The sequence below is a fragment of the Micromys minutus genome (assembly GCF_963924665.1).
Source record: "Micromys minutus genome assembly, chromosome: 1".
Classification (NCBI taxonomy): Eukaryota; Metazoa; Chordata; class Mammalia; order Rodentia; family Muridae; genus Micromys; species Micromys minutus.
The window spans coordinates 141,277,119-141,304,970 of record NC_137969.1 but is presented as its reverse complement, the minus strand read 5'-3'; the positions used below and the strand labels follow the sequence as shown (position 1 = coordinate 141,304,970).

At 39.3% G+C, this 27,852-nt stretch overlaps 2 pseudogenes across 2 annotated transcripts; both read right to left on the bottom strand.

Moving 5' to 3' along the window:
* Window positions 1-22,705: 22,705 nt before the first annotated feature.
* Window positions 22,706-23,179, bottom strand: LOC308436713 (ras-related protein M-Ras-like; annotated as a pseudogene). The gene has a single exon. The product of its transcript is annotated as a ras-related protein M-Ras-like (transcript).
* A 237-nt stretch (window positions 23,180-23,416) lies between these two features.
* On the bottom strand, window positions 23,417-27,350 carry LOC308415665 (protein phosphatase inhibitor 2-like; annotated as a pseudogene). The gene is made up of 2 exons: window positions 26,888-27,350; window positions 23,417-23,530 (listed from the first exon to the last, which is right to left on the bottom strand). The product of its transcript is annotated as a protein phosphatase inhibitor 2-like (transcript).
* Window positions 27,351-27,852: the final 502 nt, after the last annotated feature.

Here is a 27,852-nt window from a genome sequence, read left to right as displayed (position 1 = left end):
AGTAGAGATGTCTTGTGGTTTAACAGGAGCGGGGGTCTGTTGGAACTGGGGGTGAAGGAACAATGAATAGTGTGGGGAATGATATTAGGAAGGGTTAGTCTTTGGAATCCATAGGAGATGTAGGGGCTATTGAGGGAAGGCTGCTTCTGGTATTCTGTTGCAGTTTTAGTGATGAGATTAGGTAATTGGACTTTGGGGAACAGAGACACTTACAACATTCTATAACCACAGTTCTCACTATACCTTATTAAGAAACTTAAAACTTTAATTGATCAGAGTGGCATGTGCTGCTATTCCTTATTGGCTTAGTAATTCTTGAAGATTTCTGCTTTGTAACTTCTTAGGAACACTGCAGATCTTCACATGTATAATAACTTGTATTGACTACAGATTTTAATATCTTATACTTGAGAGAATTCATAATTCTGTATGTAATAAAGATAAATTGCTCTACATGCATCTAATGCTAGAGGAATAGATTTAGTTAAATAACCACTAAGTACTAAACAAAAGCACAAAGCTCATTATCCCAGGTCTCACTAGAACATCTCACCATATTAACCACACTTAACTTTTCTCTTATTGTTTCCATTATTTTATTTCTTCTCTTCTTTTTTGCCTTCCTTCTTTTCTCACAGTATCTCTTTTCTTACCCTCTGATACTATGAGTATCAACAGTTCACCAAAATAAAGGAGTTCTATACATTCCAAAAATAACACTATATACTAAATGATTAAATATTGAAACATGAAACTACTTACTATTCCTTGACACATTTGAAGTCTCTATAAGGCTCAGGTAAACCATTATTTACATAAAAAGTATTGGAATATGGTAGTTATTACAAATATAGGACTACCACTTTAAATAATTTAAATTTTTGGATGTTTCACTATGAATTTACGTAAGATTTTAGTGATTTAATTGAGGCATAGGTAAGAAGATGGCAGGTAATTTATATCTTGGCATATTATTCACCATAATTTTGAGATAATAAAGTGTTAAGTGACACAATAGGAAACTGAGATATCACAGATAAAGCCTCCAAAAATCAACATAGTGGACTTCCTGGAAATGTTCTGGATCAATTGCAATTATTTGTCAAGTGTACCTATACTAAGAACTTCTTTATAAGGAAAGTTTCCATGATACAAGGTGTCCCGTGCTAGTATCTTCCTTCAGCTGAATGTAGCTAAGCAAATATGAGTTAAACTACTTTATAGTTCATAGATTATATATAATTTCATCTGAAAATAGAGCATAGTTACTTCACATGCACTATTTGAAGTAAAGATTGCAGACTATTGGAAAGAAATGAACTACAGCATTATCCAATGAAATCATAGGCTATACTATTTTTTAATCTGTATTATTGATGTCCCATGTCTCAGATAAAAATCACAATATCATAACTCAGAATGCTATGTACTATAGAGACTTTTTAAAGTTCATGTTTTCTTCTTTCTGTGATTTATCTTTCTCTCTATCGTAAACCCACTCAATAACCAGAAGGTCCCCAAATGGAAAAATAAATGACAAAACCGTCTACAAACCTGCTTACTAGTATTATATCTTGTTAATAGTTTCTGTCTTAATTTATTGCCCAACACTGGTCCTGTCTACATTCTTACCTCTTAAAATCTCAGTAATTTATAACTTGCTTTATACCTCCACGTCTCGTAGAATTACCTCTACTGAGGCCACTAATGTCCACTTGTAGCTGAACCTAATGTATGATACCAGTATACTTATGAAATCCCTGTGCAGTATCCCAGTTAACAAAATCCATATTTCAAGGAGCACTTTCACCTTAGCTAGTCCTTAACTAATCTACTTTCCTAATTTTCCTCTTGTGTCTTTGACATAATTACATAGATCTCTTCTCCTAAGCATTCTTTACATGTTGAACTTTTAAAAATTATTTTTAATTATTTTAGAAAATTTTCATTTATCTTGAGTGTAATACAACATATCAAAACAATATAACAGTGTTGTGGCTATTTGTCATAATACAATTCTTCATTTTTTTCAAATATGGTACTTAAAAAATTAACCTACTGTGCCTCATTAGTTATTATAGTTGAGTGGACAGTCAGATTCACTCTTAGGTATTCCAGTTTAAACTGAATAAATAGAAAGAAGCCAGGATTCGGGGAACTAGAATCGTTATGGTATGGAGAACTGAGACCTGTAGCTCTACAGCTTTGAATGGCAAAGCTTTTCTATCCATTCTGCAGGACCAGCAACATGAACTTCAGGTAGTGAGAGGACAGAAAGACCATGCGTGAGCTTTAGCATTTTACTGTGCACACTTAATCGTAAGCTTAGTGTTGCTGTCTACATCCAGATCTTGATAGCCCAACCAAATTCTCAAAAACTAAAATTTCCCTCCAGCAATTCCTTAAATCCAGTTTATCATCAAAAGAATTGTATAACAGCAGTTCATTGAAGACAATGTCAAAGTCTTCTGTTTCTTCCCTGTCTTCCTCACCTTTCCCCTATTTTCCTTTCTGTTTTTCTCTTTCCTAAATAAGTAACTTTTTCCTGTGTATTACCTGAGTAATCTGGTTTTTACTTATCACTGTAATGTTTTATTTTAAAAGAAACTTAATCTTATCTGTATTCAACGTGCACAGCACCTCTAGCCCTTCAATTATTCACCCAAAGATGGCATATGTGCACAACACAGTAACACTTGAAGTGTTAAAATTTTACTAAATCCTATCCAAGCACACCTTTTAGAAATCTGAAACTTAGTGGAGTAAAAGACCCTCTCAATGTTTCTTCTTGCAGTAGATGGGAACTAAGACGGAGACACATAACTGGACTCTGTACAGAAAGTGAGAAACTTTCGAACACTCAGTCCTAAATGGGATACGTTCATCAAAGCCTTTCCCTCAGGACACAAGGACCTATGCCAAGAGGAGTCCCAAAAACTGCATAAGGGATATTTCCATAAGGGATAGATGACACAAAAAACCATTGGCCTCCATATACAGCAGGACTACTACACAGATGAACTCACAGAGACCAAGGAAGCAGGCACAAGACCTATAGTTTCAAGCTCGATGGAATCTTATTGATGAGAAGGGAATGTGGACTTGAACTCCTACCCCAAACCTAGAAGATATCTCCAATTCACAATTGCTCACACAGAATGAATTAATTTGCACCAATGCAGTTTCACCGTATATATTTACCATGCATAAAGTAATCCCCATGCCCCAGTCTTACTGGTCTTTTGCTTGTCTATTTTGTTTTATAATTTTGTATTTTATGAGTTTATGTGTATGCCTACTTCTCTTGTGTTTCATATTTTTCTTTTTTTTTTCATTTTTAAATTTTCACTTTTTTTGTGATTTTGTTTTTCTGATTTGTTGCCCATAGAGTGAGAGAAATGGCATTTTGAAATGGTGAGTGAAGAGGTGGGGAATTTACGATGATGTTGAAGAAGAGAATGATCATGATAAAGGGTATGAAAAATTATTTTCAATTACATATATACATACATGTACATATATGTATATATATACATACATACTCATATATATATGTATATATACTCTCAAAATCAAACACATAAACCTGAAACTTTAATAATTATGGGAAAGTATAGGTACTATATACTTGTGAAGGAGATAATGGATCCCCCAGTGGAGTAAAAGCCTCTTCTTTATGTAAGTGATTCTGCATTTGAGGATTTCAGAATGCAGCAATCTGAACCATATGGAACATAAAATAAGTATGCCATATTCAGATTCTTACTGAATGAGGATAAAGGTGCAGTGAAGAAACAGAACTCAATAATGTCAGGGTAGAGGTGTGTGGAGTGGAAGACAGGTGACATATGGATACTATTTAGGTAAGTGAAAAGACTACTCAAGGATTCATAGGATGATTTGTGGCTTTTGTCTTGGGGATAAGATGGTGAAAACCATTGGAAGATATTTGAAATATGGGTTTCTTAGGGTTTTATTACTGTGAACAGACCCCATGACCAAGGCAAGTCTTATAAACAACATTTAATTGAGGCTGGCTTACAGGTTCAGAGGTGCAGTCCATTATTATGAAGACAAGAACATGGCAGCATCCAGGCAGACATGGTGCAGGAGGAGCTGAGAGTTCTACATTTTCATCCAAAGGAAGCCAGGGACTGACTAAGCATCCTCAGGCAGCTAGAAGGAGTGTCTCTAAGCCCACCCCCAGAGTGACACACTTCCTCCAACAAGGCCACACCTTCTTATAGTGCCACTCCCTGGGTCAAGCATATGCAAACTATCACAATGGGTTAAGATGATTAGATTCATAGAGTGTAAATAGCATGTTTGCTTTCGTGTATATAACTGGCTGTCGATAAATGTAAAGAAGGTAGACCAGTTCTTTTTATTTTAAGTTAGTCATCTATGTTGGTACTTTTATGTATGCCTAGAAATATTTCATTTTCATAAGTCACTAATCTTCTAGTTCCTTATTTCTTCATTGCTTTTGAAATGGTTCTGAACATGTGAACCATATATTTCAAGCCAATAATACAGACACACTGAACTGTGTTTCCTGTTTTATAGTTTTTTTTTGCCCCATCACTCCTCACTGATTATAGGATAAGAGTCTACATTTAACTTAGTTTTAACCCTGTATAAGAAATAACAACCGTTTAAGCCTCACTCTGTCCTTCATCTTGCATTTATCATCTTTAAGTTTCAGTAATGCGGAAAGCTCACACTTCTTCTGGTTTAGTTCCCTGGTGTGCCCTCCTCCTAAAGACTCTTTTCTACACTCCATTCTCTCTTCTGCCTGACATTTACCTGCTCTGTCTCCCCTTCCCCACCAGTGTTTGTAAAGCAACCATTTTCTCAGACCTGTTACCACAGTGCTTGGTTTCCATGTGCGTCAGGGTTAGACTTTTTCTCTGTATTCATCATATTCTGTTTTTCAGTATGAAAACCATTGGAAGACAAGGAGATACATCACTGTATTCCTATCTTCCCCAGCTTGTGGCATTTGAAATATAACTGGCAACACATGAATAGCTTTAAATTTAGTTGGAGCTAAATTTGTTAGTCAGTCACTCCTAAACTAAATATTCACTATACAGCCTTGGAATAAACTCAAAGACTACAGAGCATGGACTTCATGGGGGGGGGGGGCAGGTTGGTTACTGTTTTTTGTTTTGCTTTGTTTGTTTGGATTTTTGTTTTTTTGCACTTTGGTGATTAATCCATAAAAATTTAATGTCAGTGTTGTGCCACATTCCTCACAAAATATCTTGATAGTAAAGTTAACACTTTTTATTTTCACATGATAAGATGAATTCTAAAGTCATTATTTAAGTATTTAAGTTAAGTGAAAATAGCTGCTATACTTTTAATGTTTGACAGATTATTTTGGGGAAATTTCTGAAAAATGTTTAATGTTATTCCTATCCATATAGCATAATTTCTACTATTAATAATTTGTGCAGTCATACTTTAATAAGACAGTTTATTTAAAGACTAACTTGTTTTTTTGAGGGTGTCATTTTCTTTTATTTACCCTCACTACATGGTATAATAATAAGAAATAATAGTTAATAACAGTGTTTGGAATACACTAATAAAATTGCCTCTAATAAGGTAAGACACAATACTTGAACATCTTTTCAACATCCAGACATGTCTTAATTAATCGGGAATATTAGTGACAGTAATATTAGCAAAAAATTATATATTCTTTCATAATTTTTGCCATCAATATAAAGAATACTTGCACTGAATAGATAACCTGTAGTCAGATTATGAAAATCAGTAATTGTAGTAAAGTTAAGTCAGAAACTTCAAATAGCTAACCACATCACCTCCATAATCATTTACAAAGAGAAAAAATGAATGCACGATCACTTGTTTATGATCAGCTCAAATTCTCTGCTTTTACATAGTCCAGGACTCTCTGCCCAGGGAATGGTGCTACTCACAGTAGGACAGAATGTCCACATAGATTGACCTAATTATGACAACCCCACAGATCAATCCAATGCACAGAATCCAATGTAGAGTCTCATTGAGACTCTTCCTCAGTGACTTTATTTTCTCAGGTTGGCAACAATAAAAGCAGAAAGCAAACGCCACAACTAGAGAGCATTAAGCAAAATTATGTCACATTATAAGTATAATACATCTAGCACTCTTTTTCTTTTCTCCTAAAAAAATTTAAATCAGAAATGTACTTTGGAAGTTATTATCAGGCCAAAAAAAAAAAAAAAAAAAAAAAGAAAAAAAAAAAGAAAAAAAAAAAGAAAAGAAAGAAAAAAAAGAGTTTTGACTTCCAGTTTGGACCTTTTAGAAAATCTGTGGGCTCCCAAATCTCTCTGTATGTAGCTCATCTGTGCTGAAAGCTCAGCGTAATTGTATATGCAAACTGAAATATTAAAATCATAACTTCTAATTTTAGTTCATTCTGATTTCTAAACCAGTCAGGAGCCTCCTAGTTTAGATGCTTTTTGTTTGCTTAACTTGGAAAAGAGGCCAACATCACATTAAACAGGAAAAAAGAATAGCGAGAGATGTGATTAAAAAATATGACAGCAGTTGGGAAGTCTTTTTGTCCTACCAAAAGGAAAAAGTGCCAATTGCTAGGACAGACATACCACCCGGCCTGACCTGGAACTGTAGAGAGGATTTCTTTGGGTTTTGTGGATGAACCAGATAAATCTCGTATTTAGTGTCTCTATAGGCTACGCTCTGCTCAGGAAGGAGTGCGGCCCAAAAGGGACCCATACTACAGCTCAAACTGGAATTATTCAACCTTTCTATTTATGCTGGGCTGTGGAGTGGAGTAGGCAGTGAGCGAAGGTGTCTATAGTGGATGAAGTTAAAAGACTAACTTGTATGTTGCATTGTTGCTTTGCATTTAGTCACCCGAGAATATAAGGTTGCTGTTTGGAGCCACCTATTGGTCAAAAATTATGCTACTGTCAAGTAACATCACTCGTCTAGGGAAGGGACTGTTTACAATGGACTGATTCCCTAAAGTGACCACAGCCAGTCTGATTGAGGCAATTTTTTAGTTGAGAGTCCCTCTTCTCAGATAACTATTAAGTTGTGATAAATTGACAATAAAAATGAAGGAGGACATAGTAAAACTAAATACATAAAATAATGTAATAAAATAGAAATAGGTGTATTGTCAGCAAAATCTAGTGCTTTTCAAGTGCAAAATACAAGCTTTCCTGTTTGGAGTAATCAGAAGATGCCTGTTCTCCAAATCGACCTGCTACATTTTTTTTAAACCTGTATCTGTGTGGATACAGGTGAGATGGGAAGGAGGTGTGAGATGTGGACAGTTGGAGGGTGGACTGGAAAGGAAATAATATCTGGAGTGTTAAAAAATAATAAATAAATAAAAATAAAAATAAAAAATTCAAGTTATGTTCCTCAAATGAATTTATGAATGTGGAGGTAAATTCTGAAGGTTTAGTGTAAATGTTTTTAGGGACACTTGAGGGGGTAGTGAGGGAGCTATTTTATTTTACATTCTTTGAATTTTGCATCTCTTAGTGAAGCAAAACAGATACCACTTTCAACATTATTAGACACTTTAGAATTAAATGTTTTGCTTTTAATATTTATTTTATTATTTCTTTAGCTTTTAATACATGGATATTCTATTTACATCATTCCAACCCTGTCATCTCTCTCATCTAGTTCTTTTTATGTCCTCCCAACCCCCCTCAAATTCATATATGTCTATATCAAACATCTATCTACCCACATATCTATCATCTATCTATCTCTCTATCTATCTATCTATCTCTCTATCTATCTATCTATCTCTCTATCTATCTATCTATCTATCTATCTATCTACCTGTTTATGTATCTATTCATCATCTATCTGTCTATCTATCTACCTACCTACCTACCTATCTATCTATCTATCTATCCATCTATTTATCTATCTATCTGTCTATGTATCTATTAATCATCTAACTATCTATCTACCTACCTACCTATCTATCTATCTATCTATCTATCTATCTATCTATCTATCTATCTATCTACCTACCTACCTACCTACCTTTTGCAGAGTCTATTTACTGCTAGTCATAAGTATATGTGTGTATGACTGTCTACTTGAGACTAAATAACCTTCTGAGGGCTCATTCCTGGATAAGATTGGTTCTTTTTCTCTTATCAGCCATGACGTACCCATAAGCAGATACTCATGAGACTTCCTCTGTCCATGTTGGCCTGCCAACTGAAGCTCTCACTGTGTGGCTCTTGCCTAGGTGGCACTCACAAGACCTGGTGGGCAGGACATTAGACCAGGAATAGGTCTGGCAACTTGGAGCAGGGAAGCGGACTAGATAAGTTTCAGGGTAGTTGTCAGACTAGGCTTTCTAGTATGTGTGACTAGCCTTGTTCTAGGGATTAGGGAGGATGCCAACTAAACAGGGTTCAGGATATTCACAAAACAGGTCTGCAGCACAGAGTGTAAAACCTGGAGCTTGGAGCTCTAATAGTTTTATCAATACTCAATAGATATTTACTAACATGATAATATATCATATTTTGATAAGATATTATTTTGTAAACAACTTGCTTCATGATATTTCTTTTCAGGCCACAGTACTAATAACTTAACAATTGTAATAATAGTATTCATGATCAGAGCCACGTTTGCCATGCTCATTTTGGCTAGAGTCCCTTCAGCTTCAGTCTCAGAATTTACCTAGAGGGAAATTCTGCATTTTCAGAGTCTTAAGGTTTGGGTAGCCACGCGGACCTACCTTCTACTAACTCAGTACATCATGGCTGCTACGGGCGCATCATCCTTCTTTGTGTAAACTGGATCTTCTTCTGACTTCCCTCTGTGGTCACATCCGTTTGGTCTCAGTAATCCAGCATTTGCACTTTCTCTCTTTCTCAGTTTGGAGATGTGTGCCTCTAATGCAAACCTTGCATAAATGTCATCCATCACTTCATTTCTCACCATCTCGTCCAAGCATCTTTCCTGAAGGTAGTCTAAGTGGAAGAGGATAGAGAAGAAGCGAAGTAACTGGACTGACGACCTGTGCAGCTCATCACTGTAAGGCAACATTTGTGATCAAAGCACACAGTGCAATGGGGTGTGGAATGTGGCAGCAAACATGGGTGGTGCTTATATACACAGCAAAGAATGGTTTGAATCTCCACACTGTAGATTTACTGTAGTCCATTGGGGTACAGGTGGACAGGCTGGGAGGGCAGGGGATTCTGTGTTAATGTTCTAGATCTCTTTCTTTCTCTGAAACAGTCAAGTAAGTATCTAACCCCAAAGGACACAGGATTCAGGCACATATAAGCATCCTTTCCAGTATTTTTTCAAAGCTCAGCTTAGAACTCCAGTCCAGAATAAGAACCACGACAGAAGGTCATTAGTACAGAAATTGTTTGTGGTGATGGGTGTTCATGTGCATGGTTGTGTGGCTCAGCACAACACAAAAAGCAGAGGAACAATCTTAAAATGAGAAAGCTAATATATAACTCTACTTTCAACCAGACCTAACAAGTTTTTTAAATTATTTTATTGGATACTCTCTGTATTTACATTTCAAATGTTATCCCCTTTGTTCCCCCTGCTCCTATCCCCCCTCCCTCTCAACTTGTGTTCATGAAGGTGCTCTCTCTCCCAATCAGCTTTTACACCTCAGTGCATTCCCCTACATTGGGAAAACGCACCCTGACTGGACCAAAGACCTCTTTTCATACTGATGCCAGATACTGAAATCCTCTGATACATATGCAACGGGAGCCATGGGGCTCTCCATGTGTGCTCAGTGGTTGGTGGTTTATTCCATGAGAGAGAATGGGCAGCCTTGTCTAGTCCCTGATTTTAGTGGGATTGCTTTTCATGTTTCTTACCATTTAGTTTGATGTTGACTACAATCTTGATGTAAATTGCTTTTACTATGTTTAGGTATGGGCCTTGAATTCCTGTTTTTTGCAAGATTTTTAACATAAAGAGGTGTTTAATTTTGTCAAATGCTTTCTCAGTATCTAAGGAGATGATCATGTGTTTTTTTTTTTTTCTTTAAGTTTGTTTATATAATGGATTACATATATTAATGGATACATATATTGAACCATCCCTGCATCCCTGGGATGAATCATTTGATGTGGTGATCATGGTAATCCCTGCATCCCTGTGATGATCACTTTGATGTGTTATTGGATTTGGTTTGCAAGAATTTAATTTAGTATTTTTGCATCGATAGTCATGAGGGAAATTGGTGTGAAGTCCTATTTCTTTGTGAGGTCTTCATGTGGTTTATGTATGAGCATAATTGTGGCTTCGAAAAACAAGTTAGGTAGTGTTCCTTTTATTTCTATTTTGTGAAATAGTTTAGAGAGTATTGGTATTAGGTCTTCTGTGAAAGTCTTATAGATGGCGGTTCCTTGGAAAATTGGACATAGTGCTTCCTGAGGACCCAGCTATACCACTCCTGGGCGTATACCCAAAGAAGCTCCAATATCTAACAAGGACACATGCTCAACCTTGTTCATAGCAGCCTTACTTATAATAGCCAGAAGCTGGAAAGAAACCAGGTGTCCTTCAACAGAGGAATGAATACAAAAATTGTGGTACACATACACAATGGAGTATTACTCAGTTATTAAAAACAATGACTTCATGAATTTGCTAGGCAAATGTATAGAACTTGAAGCTATCATCCTGAGTGAGGTAACCCAGTCACAAAAGAACATTCATGGTATGTACTCACTTATAAGAGGATACTAGCCACCAAAAGCTCAGAATACCCAAGAAACCATACACAGTGCTTATGAAGCTCAAACAGAAGGAAGGACAAAAGATGAATGCCTCAGTCTTTCTTAGAAGGAAAAACAAAATGTTCATGGGAGGAAATAAAGGGGCAAATAGAAGAGCAAAGATTGGAGAAAAGATCATCCAGAAACTGCCTTACCTGGGGATATACCCCATATGCGTCCAGTAAACCCACACACTATTGCTGATGCCAAGTAGTGCTTACTGGCAAGAACCTGATATGAATGACTTCTCAGAGGCTCTGCCAGAGTCATACTGATACAGAGGAGGATGCTTGCAACTAACCATCAGATTGAACATGAGGACCCCAATGAAGAAGTAAGAGAAAGAACTGAAGGAGTTGAAATGGTCTGAAACCCCATGGGAAGAACAAAATTATCAACTAACCAAACACTTCACAGCTCCCTGGGACTAAAACACCAACCAATGAGTTCTCATGGAGAGACCCATGGCTCCAGGTGCATATGCAGCAGAGGATGGCATTCTCTGTCATCAATGGGAGGAGAGGACTTTGGTCTAGTGAAGACTAATTTTTCCTGTGTAGGGGAACATCAGGGTGCTGAGGTGGGAGAAGGTGGCTGGGAGAGGGAGCACCTTCATGGAGGCAATGGGAGGGGGAGGGGAGATGGGATTGTGGGAAGGGGATAACATCTGAAATGTAAATGCAAAGAATATCTAATAAAATAAAGTTAATAAAAGAAGGAGAAAAAAGGAAACTGGGATAGAATTCTGCACTGAACCCATCTGAGGGTTTTGTTGTTGTTGTTGTTGTTGTTGTTGTTGTTTTGTTTTTGTTTGTTTGTTTTGTTTTGTGTTTTTTGTTTTGTTGTTTTTTTGTTTTGTTTTTTGGAGGCTTTTGATGAATAATTCTATTTCTTTAGGTGTTATGAGACCATTTATATGGTTTACCTGATCCTGATTTAACTTTGGTACCTGATATCTGTCTAGAAATTTGTTCATTTCCTCTAGATTTTCCAGTTTTTTATGAAGTACTGTAGTTGTTAACGTGGAGGATGAAACTCTTCTACCAAAAAGAAGACAATTGTTCTTTCTCTCAGCATTGTATTTGTAATTTGCCCTGTGCTCCATGGGACATACTGGGGACGTATTCCTGCAGGCAGTTTCAAAATTGTAAATCCTTTTATTCAACTATTTTATGTGTTTTATGATGTGAAATGTTTGGAATTTATTTGTTAAGCAAATGTCCCTGACTTGATTTTGTTATGGTCATGTATCATTGAATTAAGATACTTATTTTAATTGTATAACACTGAAATAGAATATTTAAGTTTTATTCAATGTAACACTATGTAATTAATAAAACCGAGTCCTACGAAACTCCTATTTCTGCTGTCTATGGTGTTTGAGTCTAGGTAAAGGAAAATAAAGCAACTGAACAGTCCAGCTGTGAACACTAATCCTGACCACTAGAGGGCAGCCACATCTTACATGGCGAGTCCAGAGGTTAATCATGTGGCATCCTCCACAGTGCTTAACCCTTCCACTTCTTTGCATAAAAAAAAAAAAAAAAAAAAAAAAAAAAAAAAAAAAAAAAAGTGAACTAACATCACAAATAATTTATCTAACTAAAAGACATAATTTCTGTCCTCAATAAGCTGATATACAAGTAACATGCTAGTTCGATAAATGACACAACTTTTCTCAAAGTCTTTCTACTTAGAGACTTAAATAAGATCATTATTCAAAGTTTAAAAGTACTTTCGTGTTCTCTGCTCCTCCTTGTTACAGACACAGCAGCATCTTCTCGTGCAGTGCCAGTGTCAGTGTCATCCCTTAGGCAAGATGGTGAAGGTCGGTGTGAACAGATTTGGTCATAGCCCTTGTTACTAGGGCTACCTTCTGTTCGGGATCTGGCAAAGTGGAGAGTGTCGTCATCAACGACCTCTTCATTGACCTCAACTACATGGTCTACATGTTCCAATATGACTCTACTCATGGCAAATTCAATGGCAGAGTCAAGGCTGAGAATGGGAAGCTTGTCATCAATGGGAAGCCCATCATCATCTTCCAGGAGTGAGATCCTGCCAACATCAAATGGGCTGATTCTGGTGCTGAGTATGTTGTGGAGTCTACTGGAGTCTTCACCACCATGGAGAAGGCCAGGACCCACTTGAAGGGGAGGCCAAAAGGGTCATCATCTTCACCCCCTTGGCTGATGACCCCCTGTTTGTGATGAGTGTGAACCATGAGAAATATGACAATTCACTTAAGATTGTCACCAATGCATCCTGTACCACCAACTGCTTAGCCCCCTGCCCTGTCTAAGGTCATCCATGACAACTTTGGCATCATGGAAGGGCTTATGACCACAGTTCATTCCATCACTGCCACTCAGAAGACTGTGGATGGCCCCTCTGGAAAGCTGTGGTGTGATGGCTGTGGGGCAGCCCAAACATCATCCCTGCATCCACTGGTACTGCCAAGGCTGTGGGCAAGGTCATCCCAGAGCTGAATGGGAAACTCACTGGCATGACCTTCCATGTTCCTGCCCCCACTGTATCTGTTGTGGATCTGACATGCTGCCTGAAGAAGCCTGCAAAGGATGATGACATCAAGAAGGTGGTGAAACAGGCATCTGAGGGCCCACTAAAGGGCATCCTGGGCTACACTGAGGACCAGGTTGTCTCCTGTGACTTCAACAGCAACTCCCACTCTTCCACCTTTGATGCTGGAGCTGGCACTGCTCTCAGTGACAACTTTGTGAAGCTCATTTCCTGGTATGACAATGAATACGGCTACAGCAACTGGGTGGTGGACCTCATGGCCTACATGGCCTCTAAGGAGTAAGAAACACTGAACCACATACCCCCCAGAAAGGAGATTGAGAGCAAGGGAGAGGCCCTCAGTTGCTGAGGAGCCCCACCCCAACTCAGCCCCCAACACTGAGCATCTCTCTCACAATATCCATCCCAGACCCCCATAATAGGAGGGGCCTAGGGAACCCTCCCTTCTCTCTTGAATACCATCAATAAAGTTCCTCAGCACCAAAAAAAAAGCACTTTCATTTAACTATTTGTATGTTTTTTATTATCTACTACATACTTCAAATTATCCTTTAAAAATGTCCCAGCATTTGTGTTTTATTGTATAAAATTGTACTTTAGGCTTTATTGCGAGATGCTGACTCTAAAGCCTAAGTGAAGGAATGACAGAACATGGACTGGAACAAGGGGTTAGTAAGGGCCTTCTAAGGCTCACCCCTAAAAATATACCTTCTCCACCCAGCCTTTGCCTTCTGTAGGCTGCTAAGTTTAAAACATACTGCCACACGAAGACACAATTTTCTAAAGTGTAGGGAACATTCAGGTAGAGATTTCTAAAATATTTGACAGAGAAGAAAGAAGACGTAGCAGTGTCTATCTGTCACTGATAATGGCTGACTGTAATATAGTCTCAATACATTTTAGCTACAGACACTGCTATTAATGCATGTTTCCTTTGCATCATGGCAAGAACACAGAGTGGTGTGCAGGAAGGATGGAGGCAAAGGCTGTGGCCAATTTGGCTTCTAGGGCTTGCTCACAGCTGCTTCTCTTCCTCCCACCAGGGTCCACTTCCTAAATCATTGTCAAATGCTGCCCTTCTGCACACATGGGTCTGAAGAGAACATCCCAGATCCAAAATATAACACAAACAGGACATCGGTTTGAAGAAACAAAATATGTCTGTAAAACATTAATGGGTGCACAGTGCATAGAATGGTATGTACTGGGACAAAAGGAGAAAGATTTCATTGGCTTGTTTTGGTAACCAGATACTGATTTTTTTATTGGTGATTTTATTTATTTACATTTCAAATGTTATGCCCCTTGCGGGTTTTCCTTCTGGAAACCCCCTATCCTACCCTCCCTCCCTCTGCTTCTATAAGGGTGCTTCCCTAGCCACTGTTCCTCACTGCCCTAGCATTTCTCTATGCTGGAGCTTGGAGCCTTCACAGGACCAAGGTCCTCACCTCCCATTGATACCAGATAAGGCCATCCTTTGCTACATATGTTGCTAGAACCATGGGTCCCTCCATGAGTGCTCTTTGGTTGGTGGTTTAGTCCCTGGAAGCTCTGAGGAATCTAGTTGGTTGCTATTGTTGTTCTTCTTATGGGGTTGCGAACCCTTTCAGCTTCTTCAGTTCCTCCCCTAACTCCTTCAATGGGGTCCTCATGCTCAGTCTGTGACTGAGTTGGATGTAAGCTTCCACATTTGCGTTGGTCAGGTTCTGAGAGAGCCTCTCGGGACAGCTATACCAGGCTCCTGTCAGCAAGCACTTCTTGACATCAGCATTAGTATCTGGGTTTGGTGTCTGCAGATGAGATGGATGCCCAGGTGGGGCAGTCTCTGGATGGCCTTTCTTTCAGTCTCTACTCCAATCTTTGTCCCTGTATTTCCTTTCAAAAGGAGTAATTCTAGGCTAATATTTTTGAGATAGGTGGATAGTCCCATCCCTCAACTGGGGGTCCATGCCTAGCCTCTGGATATGGTCTCTACAGGTTCTCTCTTTTATGTCATATAGAAGGGCAGTTTGTATCTTTGTCCATTTGATGTAATTTTATAGTATAGAGGGTTTGTGGATTGAGAATGTAATTATAAACCTGTATGTAAAGTTATTGGGCCTTAGAGTCATGTGTGTGTCAGGCGGTAGGGTAAAGAAATAGCTGGGGCAGAAGCACCAGGGTGGGCAGATTGAACTGCCAGGGAAGGGAATCGTGTGGACAGTGCAGCTCGTGGACCGAGTGACACTCTGTGTGCTCACCTCCATGGTGTCTGTGGAGCGAGACGGCAGGGGCGATAAAGAGGTAAGCCATCTTTTAATATTCACTGAAACAGTAGGATATTAACATTCAGAGAAAATTCATTTGAGCCTCCTCTCCCCACATATATGTATATCCTGTATCAATAAGACTGCATTTCATTGATCAAATGAACATAGTTAGAACCTTTTTCTACTTTAATATAGTTACATTAAATCAAGGTAAAGATAAACAGAATTGTCCTTATTAGTAATAATCAATATATATTAAAATTAATATACATTAAAAGTTTAGTTACTTATTTTGTTTGTGCCATAAATCCATGACAAATTTAGTTCTATTAAAAAACCCCTAATTACAACAAAGTATCACATTCTACTTATAAAGGGTACAATGTAATATAGTCTTCAGTTTCCTACATTAAAATAATAGGAACGTAAAAATCATCTAAGTTGGTGCCATAGAAAGGCACAGCTTCAGAACTAAACATACATGTGTCCCATGACAAAACCATCACATCTGATGGTCTTAGAAGGCGCTAGAAGGTCAAGGGGAAGCAGTATGAGGCACATACTCACCGGGATGCCTTTTCCTCCCTTTGGCTCTGACTTCTTGTTTTAGTGAAAGCAGAATTTGTCTACTGTGGTGCTTGGTTTTCTTGCATGTTCAGAAAACAAATCTAAATAATCTATAACCCTTCTATCGACTCTCCATCTGTAGCTGGTTAGGCCCCACTTGAGGAATATAGGCTTCTTCCTTGATCACATGTAGGAAAATGAAACTATCACTTTATAAACTTATTGGCATCCTAATGCTGTAGAGTTCAGAAAAACCCTTTTAGCTAATCATTCTTGAAGAGGTGTGGTCGTTAAAGAGTTGGATTTACCATTTTCAAATATACAATTTCATTCAATCTCCCAAAAATGTCATGAGAAATTATAGTGTAATACCTATTTATAGTTCAAAATGTTGTCAGCAACAGGATTAAAATGTCAGACGGAGAATTGAAATGCAAATCTGGCTGAAGTCTTGAGTGAAGGAACTAAGCCTTGGTCTTGGGAGCTGGTTCTATGGATGATACTTGACAAAAGATAGAATTGCTCAATCTAAGTCAGCAGATCTTTCTCTAGCTTAGTATTGCTGGCTTGCATTAACTATCTTAAAAATAAAAGCCGAGCCAGATTAAATTTGCTCCCCTCAAAAGAGCTTCTCTCTCTCTCTCTTTAATTTTATTGGATACTCTCTGTATTTACATTTCAAATGTTATCCCCTTTCTACCCACTTCCATCCCCTTGTTTCCATGAAGGTGCTCCCTCTCCCAACCATCTCTTCCACCTCAATGCCTTGGCATTCCCCTACACTGGGAAAGTGAGCCTTTGTTAGACCAAAGGACTCTTCTCCCACTGATTTCAGAGATTGCGATCTTTTGCTACAAATGCAACTGGAGCCATGGGTCTCTCCATGTGATTGGTTGGTGTTTCAGTCCCTGAGAGCTGTGGTGGGTTTGGTTGGTTGATAATGTTGTTCTTCCCATGGGGTTGCAGACCCTTTCTGCTCCTTCAGTCCTTTCTCTAGCTACTTCATTGGGGTCCCTGTGTTAAGTCCGATGGTTAGCTGCAGGCATCCTCAGCTGTATCTGTATGACTCTGGGGAGGCATCCATATCTGGTTCTTGACAGTAAGTACTTCTTGGCATCAGCAATAATGCTTGGGTTTATTAGGTGCATAGGCATGCATCTCCATGTGAGATACTCTCTGGATGATCTTTTCGTCAATTCCTGCTCCTCTATTTGTCCCTGTATTTTCTCCCATGAGTGCTTTATTCTCCCTTCTAAGAAGAACTGAGGCATCCATCTTTTGGCCTTCCATTTTTTAAGTTTCATAAGGTCTGTGAATTGTTTCTCTATTTTTTATGACAATTAGATTTTTTAAAAGAAAAAAAAAGTACTGACAGAGGAGAATTATAAATAACAAGCTTTAACAAATTCCAAGTTTGTGTCTGAGAATTTGCTCAAGTTCTTCCCTACTTGAGCCAGAGTTGGTACTAGGCAGGGGAAGCAGTGTGTTCTTCCCAGGCAGCAGAGGGAGAACACAGAGCACTTCCTGTCTCTTCAGTCTTCAACACTCAGTTGCTCAGCCAAAGTTCCTCTTTCACATATTGAAATACTGTGCGTGGTTTCTCTACTCCCAAGAAAACTTAAGATGATCTTAATATTTGAACCATTTGATAAGCGAGATGAGGTCATTTTACAAAGGCTGTTGCAAAAATTTGTTACAAAAAACAAATTAGGACATTAAGACAAATATTAACTCAAATAATTACAATGTATCACTCAGATCAGGATAAGCAGACCACTATGGTTATCTGCTCAACAATTACTCATGGTTCTGGGTTTTGTTGTCCTCTCTGTGGGCCACTGAAAGTTCACAAGCATCAGAAAATGCACAGCTCATTCCTGTGTCTCAACTTTTTAACATTTGTGGATAAATTTGAATGGTGTCTAATCTTTAGACTTCTGGAAAAAAATGAATGAAATCTCTTTTCGTCTGTCTTTTAAAAACCGTTTAGAATAAAGACACGCCTTTCTCTGTGTAAGGTAGCTTAAAATTTTTAGATGGCTTATATTTATCTGTGATGTAAAACTGTGAGTGTTCAATGAAAATGTAATGGTTCATTAAATTTTTGTCAGATTCTGTCCTAGCAGAGGTTTAGCCTTCTCCAGATCTTCTAGTCCATTGGCTGCCATTTCTTCTACTTATTCATGCAAGGCTCCTACGTGTACTTCCTTCCTGTCTAGTTAATCTTCTGTACGTGGAGTGGAGGCGAGCCATAAAACATGTTTCTACTGAATACTTAACATACTTGATAAACTTACGGTTACAGACCTCTGACTTTTGAAATGTCCTCTCACAACCTCCAGGCTAGTCTGGTTGAAATAAATTTGCAAATAAATTCCTTAAGTCTTCATTGTTTCTCAGGTTAACAGAAAAACTAACAATTTAGAACTCAAATTCTCTATATCTCTTCCAGGGAAATTCTTTTTATCTTTAAAATGTAATATCACTTTTTAAATACTATTTTAAACTCTGGGTAGGTATGGCAAAATTTTTACTAATAAAACGAATCCTAAACTTTGCACATTTCTTCCATAATTATTGAAATAAAATAAATATTTGCTGTATATGGAACCTTCCCCTTTGGTAAATATGTCATATGGACTAGGGTTACCTGAGAATCTCTTAAAGTCAGTTTCCCTCACTTACCCATAGACCATATCACATGACATGTGTTCGTGACATCATTTTATAAAACTGAAGCTAAGGACTTTCAGAATTCTTTAAGTCAAACATTCTATGTAAAAAATTTCATTGAGTTAGAATTTTGGTATTTGCATGAGAATAATGTTGGTACAGAATTTTTAAAGTGCCTCTCATAATTAAATCATATGTATATGAGAGCAGAAAAGTTGCAAGTACAGTAAACACACACACACATGCACAATCACACACACATACACAATCAAACAAAAAAACCATACTGTGCTACATGGCAAAGAATAACCTCACATCTGAGCTAGTGTTTCTTAAGCATTCACGGGGAGTAGATTGAGTTTTTCTGGGAGCTCCCAGAGACTAAGCCACGAACCAAAGAGCATACATGGGCTGCTTCAAAGGCTCCCGGCACATATTTCACAGAAGACTGCTTTGTCTGGCCTCAGTGGGAGAGGATGGGCCTATTCCTGTAGAGACTTGGTGCCCTAGGGAAGGGAGATGCTGGGGCTATGAGGTAGGAGTGGGTGAGGGTAGGTGAGGGTTGGGGGAACACCTTTAGAGGCAAAGGGAATAGGGGATGGTGTGAAAAACTCTTGGTGTGTGGACCAGGACTATGGGCAACATTTGGAATGTAAATACATAAAACGATTTTTTAAAAGGATTATGTTTTATTCTTTTAAAACTATAGTATTTAAGGAAGAAAACAGTGACTTTCATAAAGACATGAATTTACAATGACTATCCTTTTTAAAATCCAGAAATAAAAAAGCAGAAACATTCTTCTTTAATATGGATTGAACCTGATAGAGCCAGAACTACCTGTCAGTGGCTGTGGGGTGGGCTCTTTAACACTGACAAGCAGGGCAATATTTGTCTGAGAAATCTGCTTTCAATAATATTTGGTGGCAACCCCAATTCTAATATTAATATTTATTCTTCTCTCACACATTACATCCTGACCAGTTTTCTCTATTTCCATACATCACAGTTCCTCCCCCTCCCCTTTCTCTCTGTTAGGCTAGAAGAATAATAGCAATGCTAAACCTATAGGTCAGTGCATCTCTTAACCTTTCTCAGAAAAATTTCTTGAAATATAGGGTGTTCAATACAGAAACTTAGAGAATAAAAGACTTCAAGAATGCTTATTCCTAAGTATGATGTCTATATCATATCCTTCCCCTCAATAATTAATGATCTATACAAAACAGAGGCCAGAAAGATTGTAAAAGACAGAGGCTGTGAGTCCAAGAGGATGGTTTTTCACAGACAACTGGACAAAAACACATATGAAGTTACAAAGATTGTGACAGGTATAGACAAGGAATGCACTAACCCAAACTAAATAAAATCCCAGAATGGAGGATTATTGACAGGAACAAAGCCACATCCATACCGGAAGAGATACTGGCACTTGACCGCTGTTGTGAGACTGAATCCTTTAATGGTGTGACACCTGGATCACACTCTAGTTCAAGCCCCTGTCCCAGGAAGAATCAGCCAGTATAAACTAGACACAACAGGTTTTGTCGTAATTGTTTTGCTTAAAATAGAATAAGAAGTGGATTTTGGGGCGGGGGGTTGGGGCAGAAGGAAAGAGCATGAAGAGTTGTGAATGAGGAATAAACATTAAAATATAGTGTGTGAAATTCTTAAAGAATAAAGATTTTAATGAATATAGTTTTGACTTGTCTCTTTACTCTCATTTCAGGATTGTTTTCTTTTTATTGTTAATTTGCTTGAACTCTTTCTCCACGTTACAAAGTCGTGACAGCGTTCTATTCTTCATTTGTTTCTTCCAGTCCAGCTCCATTTGGTTCCTGCTGTGATCATGTAAAATATTGGTGAAAAAAAGATTTCAGAATCTCCATGTGCTTTTTTTCCTAATAAGACATGATAGAAGTGAGAAACAGAAGAAGCATAAGCAATCTAGTAATTTATGATGTGCTCTTAACAACTGACATCACTCTGAATATAATATGGCCACTTGAAGTATATGAGGGCAACCACCTGCAATAAATTTAAGAAGGAAGGAAGAGAATGTTCTCCACTCATTGGCAGAGACTTCAGTCTAATAAATCTAAATGTTTCATGAAATGAAAATAGTTTAAATATATGTGTTGATCATTTTGTTTTTCTCCTGTTTGTTTCTTTATTAATTAGGAGAGATACACAAAGACTTGATAAAAAGTACATAAAAGGCTCAAGAACCAACAAGATGTCCAGGCATCACTCTCTCTTGTGGCATGGCAATGGCCACCTGACCTGCGAATACTGTCACGAAAAGGGCTCAGTGTTTCAAGTATCTGGTATTCTAGGTAAATCTGCCCCAATGAGGTATCTCCAACCAGGTGGGCTGCTAAAAGAGGGGACCCCCTCTGTGGCTCGGGACTTAGTGTGGTGAGTCTGAAGGGCATTGGGATTAGAGTTGGCATAGTCAGTGTCTTTGGACATGTAGTGTCATGGCCAACCAGGTTTCCTGACACGCCCTGTCAGCTGGTGATGGAGATACTATTAAGTATATACTTTATTCTGCCGCCCTGGAAACTCTGTCAGAGGGCTCAATTCTAATTCTGGAGTGTCACACATAGGGAGAAATGGGATTGTGGAAGATGAAAGACCTGAACCACGGACTGCAGAAGACCGGATGTCAGTCAATCCGTCCTTCTGCGTTTAGAGTCAGATTAGGATGTAGGCAGTTTCGAATGGATGCCCTGGATGATGGACCCGAATGCACTGCTTCTTCTGAGAGGGGCGGGGATACTGGGAGCCTCCCTTCTGGTTAGCTGAGTGACCAGGCAGCTTTGGTGAAGGCAGCTGTTCTGTTTTGGGGGAGAGTCCCCACTCAGCATGGTGGAGGCACTGGTCCACAGCAGCAGGGCTGTGCCACAGCAGGTGGCACGTGCTAGGAAATGGCTTCTCTGGCGATGGCTGATACCCTGAGGGCACTGCATCTTGACCTTTCTTCCATTTGTCCTCTCCAGGCTACAGCTGCTATGGGTGTGGCTTAGGGAGCCCAAGGCTGGAAAAAGCCTGGTCCCTGTCTACATCAGGACACAGAATTTACCCACTGTCTGGGAAGCTAATGAGTACTTTTGCAAAGCCAGTCACTGGCCTCACTACATGTGCCTGGGCAGGGTAAGGAAATCCCCTCTAGGGGTGAACAGGTCCTAGCTAGCTCTCACTTCAGTGGGGGGATACAACAGCAAGGGGATTTTATTTTCTAATCTCTGCCATTTTCAACCACACCAAAGCCCTACAGGTAAATGTACTCCCTCTCTCCAGTCTCTGTGGTCTGTTTGCTTCCTGGGTTTGACTCCAGGCTTCTGATAAGAACCCACTCACTTCTGCCTTCTGTCTTTCATCTTAGATTGAGTTTGGCACTGCTAGGATCACTCACTTAAGAAGACAACAGCCCTGCTCCAGACATTTATCAGAGGTCTGCCAAAGACTTGGGTCTTTGTCAGGCAATGGGCACAGACCTCTTTAATAAAATAACCATTACTCAAATAATTTAAAAATCTACAAAAGGCACAAGAGCTCAGACACTGGGGATGGGGGTCAAGGAGGAAGCGTGCTCATGGCTTGTCTGGTGCGTTGTTTGTGGTTAAGAACTTCCACAGCAAACCAGCCCTATCAAGTTAAAAGAAACTATAAGCCAACCTTGGGTTCAATCAACAGAGGAAGGGTTTGTGTTCTGGGAGGGTCAGCAAAGCCAGCCTCTGCCTGCTCCTGCCCCTCCTCCCTCATTCTCTTCCTGTGTCCATTCCTGAGCCAAGGGCTATGGTTAGAAATGGTTCTCATTGCAGTTAGACAGTGGGCTGATCCCTGGGACTGGCAGTTCATGGTTACTATGCCCAGGGATTCAGGATGTCACAAGATGACACACTGCAGTTTGTGAGTACCAGTGGCCTTGTCGGCTCGCCATTTTGTCTTCTGGTTTTCTTCTGTTTTTTTCTCTAGAACCTGTTGCCTAATTACTCAAACTAGTTTGTAGAAGGTTTTGTGCACGTTGAGAGGCAGGTTTTTGGAACTGGCTTCTATATATGGCATATTGTATTTGGTCACCATTCCTTTTTCTTGGTCCCTGGTGGTTTTCCTTAGGTGCATCAAATCCACCTTGTTGGCCACGAGAATCATTGGGAATGACTCCCATCCATGATGGCCCATTGATTGTCAATCTCTGTATGCTTCAGATTGGAGTCTTCTGTAGTGGGGGTCATAGTAAGGAACAAAGATCTTCTGGAAAAGCTTAATAGTGAATGAGCTTTTGCCCACACCACCATCTCCCACCACGACCAATTTATATGTTGGAAGGTTGTCACTGTGAACAGCGGTGGTCGCCATAGCGGTGGTCGCCATGCTTCTGGTAGTCAGACCTGCTTACTTTGCTCCTAGAAGCAAGAGCACCCCATCTCAGTCACGTGACCCCCCAGCCATAGCCTCTTTCCTCATCTGAAGTCCCTCTGCTATCTCATCTCCATTATAACCAGATGATGAGGCTAGGCCAGGAAGCCAAGAAACCCCAGGATGACTACAATCAAAGAGTCTGTCTGAGCAGTGGCTAAGCCCTCCCCACTTGAGTTAGTGTAGAGTAGGTGGTGGTAGGGACAGAGGCCACACTGAGCCTACCCTCACCACCCAGGTGCAGCCTGGTGCAGCATAGCTCAGCAGGGGGAGTGCAAAACAGGCCACACCCTGTTGATCATTTTCTAAATAAGTTTGAAACAAAATAAAAACACACTACACAAGGCATCCTAAGATATACACAAGATCACACTAAGAAAATTTGAAAATGATTTCAAATCTATATATCTCAAAACTCAGGAGCAAAAGAAATACCCTGTGCACTATAGGTTTAAAAATAAAAAGATAAAGGTTAAATGTGTTATCCATCAAAGTAAAATGGAATTCATGAGCTTCTTCCCTAGTTGAGTAGCTAAGGACACTTGATAGTAGCTGGGGGAGGAAGACTGAGTGTTTCCAAGGATGTGCTCTAATATGACCACCTTCTTCAATGCATGTTCCACATACAAGACTAGTGGGGCAATACAAATTGGACTTCATGTTTTACTTAAACAAAAAGAAAGGCGTGATTTGGGGTGGTATAACGTGGAAAAGGGTAGATCTGGGAGGAGTTAGGAAGACAAATAGGGTTGAATGTAGTCAAAATACATACCTGAAATTCTCAAAGAACTAATTAAAAATCAAAAACAACAAAATTATGCTCCAAAATGCACATTACTATTTACTTACTATTTTGACCAGTAGTGGTATGTTTTCATCGCCTGCATTTGAATTAGTAAAAAGCCAATGTATGAAGATATTATTTTTCTTATTTCTATAAATACTTTAAGTAAACAGATATATTGGAAGTACATATACAGTTATGTCCTTTTTTTTAATTTTTTAAACGACTTTATTTTGCAAAACAAAGATAAATGTACAGATTTTAAACATTTTTTGCTTAAAATTATATATTTTTGTCAGTACTGGTTTTTCAGACATTAAAATAAATTTTACATAAAACCATGTGAATATATTTTTTAGTCAGTACTTGATTTTTTTCAAGGGCTTGACAGTATGCATTGAAAACCTACTAGTTGCAATAAGCGTAAAGTACATGCAAAACAAAACGCAACATGGAAATAGTCAAAGTCTTCTTGTTTTGTAAATATATGTATATTTTTGTTTTCTTTATTTCTTGGACTTCATACAGTCTGTGAGTTGTTTCTGGGGGAGTGCAAGCCTCTGGGGTTAGCATCCCACTATCAGTGACTGCATATTATGTCTGTTCTTTGGGACTGGGTTATCTCACTCAGGATGATATTCTCTAGATGCAGCCATTTTCTTAAGAATTTGGTTAAGTCATTGTTTCTGGTGGCTGAGTAGTATGCCATTGTGTATATGTACCACAATTTTTGTATCCATTCGTCTTCTGAAGGACATCTGGGTTCCTTCCAGCTTCTGGCTATAATAAATAGAGCCGCTATGAACATTGTGGTGCATATATCTTTGTTGTGTATTAAAGTGTCTCTGGGGTATATGCCCAGAAGTGGAATAGCTGGGTCTTCAGGTAGTACTATATCCAATTTTCTGAGGTATCGCCAGACAGATTTCCAGAGTGGTTGTATTAGCTTGCAACCCTACCAACAGTGGAGAAGTGTTCCTCTTTTTCCGCAGCCTCGCCAGCATCTGCTATCATCTGAGTTTTGGATCTTGGCCAATCTGACTGGTGTGAGGTGGAATCTTAGGGTTGTTTTGATTTGCATTTCCCTGATGGCTAAGGATGTCAAGCACTTCCTCAGATGTTTCTCGGCCATTCAGTGTATCTCAACTGAAAATGATTTGTTTAGCTCTGTACCCCATTTTTTAATAGGGTTATTTGAATCTCTGGTGTCTAGCTTCTTGAGTTCCTTGTACACCTTGGATATTAGGCCTCTATCTGATGTGGTGTTGGTAAAGATCTTTTCCCATTCTGTTGGTTGCCGTTTTGTTTTCTTGATGATGTCCTTAGCCTTACAGAAACTTTGCAATCTCATTAAGTCCCATTTGTTAATCTTTGACCTTAGAGCTTGAGCCATTGGTGTTTTGTTCAGGAAATTTTCTCCTGTGCCTATGTGTTCTAAGGTTTTCCCTACTTTCTCATCTAATAGTTTCAGTGTATCTGGTTTAATGTTGAGATCTTTAATCCACTTACACTTGAGCTTCGTACAAGGAGATAAGAACGGGTCTATTTTCATTCTTTTGCATGTTGAGTGCCAGTTGGACCAGCACCATTTGTTGAATAGGCTGTCCTTTTTCCATTGAATGTTTACTGCTCCTTTGTCAAAAATCAGGTGACCATATACATGAGGGCTCATTTCTGGATCTTCTATTCTATTCCATTGATCCACCTGCCTATTTCTGTACCAGTACCATGCAGTTTTCAGCTTAATTACCTTGTAATATAGCTTGAGGTCAGGGATAGTGATAACCTCAGATGTTTTTTTGTTGTTGAGGATGGATTTCGCTATTGTAGGTCTTTTGTTATTCCATATGAAATTGCACATTGATCTTTCCAATTCCATGAAGAACTGGGTTGGAATTTTGATGGGGATTGCATTGAATCTGTAGATTGCTTTTGGTAGGATGGTCATTTTTAAGATGTTGATCTTTCCAATCCATGTGCATGGGAGATCTTTCCATTTTCTGAGATCCTCCTCAATTTCTTTCTTTAGAGGTTTGAAGTTCTTGTCATACAGGTCCTTCACTTCCTTAGTTAGAGTCACACCAAGGTATTTCATAGTTTTTGTAACGATTGTGAAAGGTACCTTTTCCCTAATTTCTTTCTCCACATGTTTGTCCTTTGAGTATAGGAAGGCTACTGATTTGTTTGAGTTAATTTTGTATCTGGCCACTTTGCTGAACTTGTTTATCAGCTGTAGGAGTTCCCTGGTGAAATTTTTGGTAGAGTTTCTTTTATGAATGTGGGTGATTTTTTATTTGGAGCATATATGTTAAGGATTGAGAGTTCCTCCTGACAGATTTCCCCGTAATGAGTAAAAATTGTCCTTCCTTATCTTTTTTGATAACTTTTGGTTGGAAATTTACTTTATTCGATATTAGAATATCCACTGCAGCTTGCTTCTTGGGGCTGTTTGCTTGGAAGTTTTTTTCCCACCCTTTTACTCTGAGATAGTGTCTGTGTTTGTCTCTGAGATGAGTTTCCTGTATGCAGAAAAATGCTGTATTTTGTTTATGTATCCAGTCTGATAGCCTATGTCTTTTTATTGGGGAGTTGAGTCCATTTTTGTTAATTGATATCAAGGAATAGTTGTTTCTGTTTCCTGCTATTATTGCTTTTGTAGGTTGAGCTGTGTCTGTGTCTTTTTCTTCTTTTGGTTTTCTTGCTTAGGAGTTTTCTTGTTTTTACTAGGATGTAGTTCCCCTCATTGTATTGGGTTTTCCACCTACAATTCGTTGTAGTGCTGGGTTTGTGGTCAGATATTGTGTAAATTTAGATTTGTCTTGAAATATCTTCATCTCTCCATCTATGGTGATTGATAGTTTTGCTGGGTATCCTTCGTTATAATGAAGCTTCCTTTTCATTTCAAACTGCTGCTTCTTTTTCTGCTCTTCAGGGGAGAGGTCATTATCTTCCTCTCCACTGCTTTCTTGTTCCCGAGTCCGATACTTTGGCTCTGAGCCTTCAGCTGCAGCTAATTTTTTAGCTAAGATATCTGGAGTCATGAGTTCATTGCCTTCTGAGTCACTATAGGCATCTTCGTCATCACCTATCTATCATATTGTGATATGGAGTGTTCGGCTCATCTATTTTCATCAAACCATAGTCTTTGTCAGCCGGATGATCGGTTGCCAGAATGTTCATTTCATCCCACTTCTGAGATTTTTTACTCAGTTTCTCTTCGACAGTCTGGCGGGGATGTTCGGCTGAGGTCACCACCAGGTAAGCAGCAGAGGTCTTGCTCTTCAGGATTCCCTTGATGGGCCGGTGCGGGGCTGTCGAGGCTGCCATTGCCAGTTGCTCTGGCTGCCGGCTCAGGGTCGCTGCTGGCGTGGGGTCCCGAAGGAGAAGGGGTGGGCCCTGCAGAGACCCTCCAGGCAGCCGTGGAGCCCAGGGCGGGCTAAAGCAGCCGCACCCGCTGTCACGGAAATCACTACCGGCTTCTCCCTCACGACACAATGACCGCAACGCCACAGCCAAGGCCGCGCGGTGGGCGGCCCTTCGCCGCCGGTAAAGCAGCCCGCTGCCCGCAGAGGACGCTGGCCTAGTGCCCCAGCGCGGTAGCGAAGCGGACGCGGAACCTATTTTTCATAATGCCTCCTGGACCCTCTGCTTCATAGTCAGTTCTCTTCCTTCCTCATTGTTGTCATTGTTTCATCGTAGTCCCCCTCATGATATTTGTCCTTTTAATCTCTCCCACTTTCTCCTCTCCTCTCTTTCCCTTCTTCCTCCCCTCTCCACTCCCCCTCCACCCTTTCTTCCTCCCTTCTTCTCCACCCTTTCACTCTCTTCC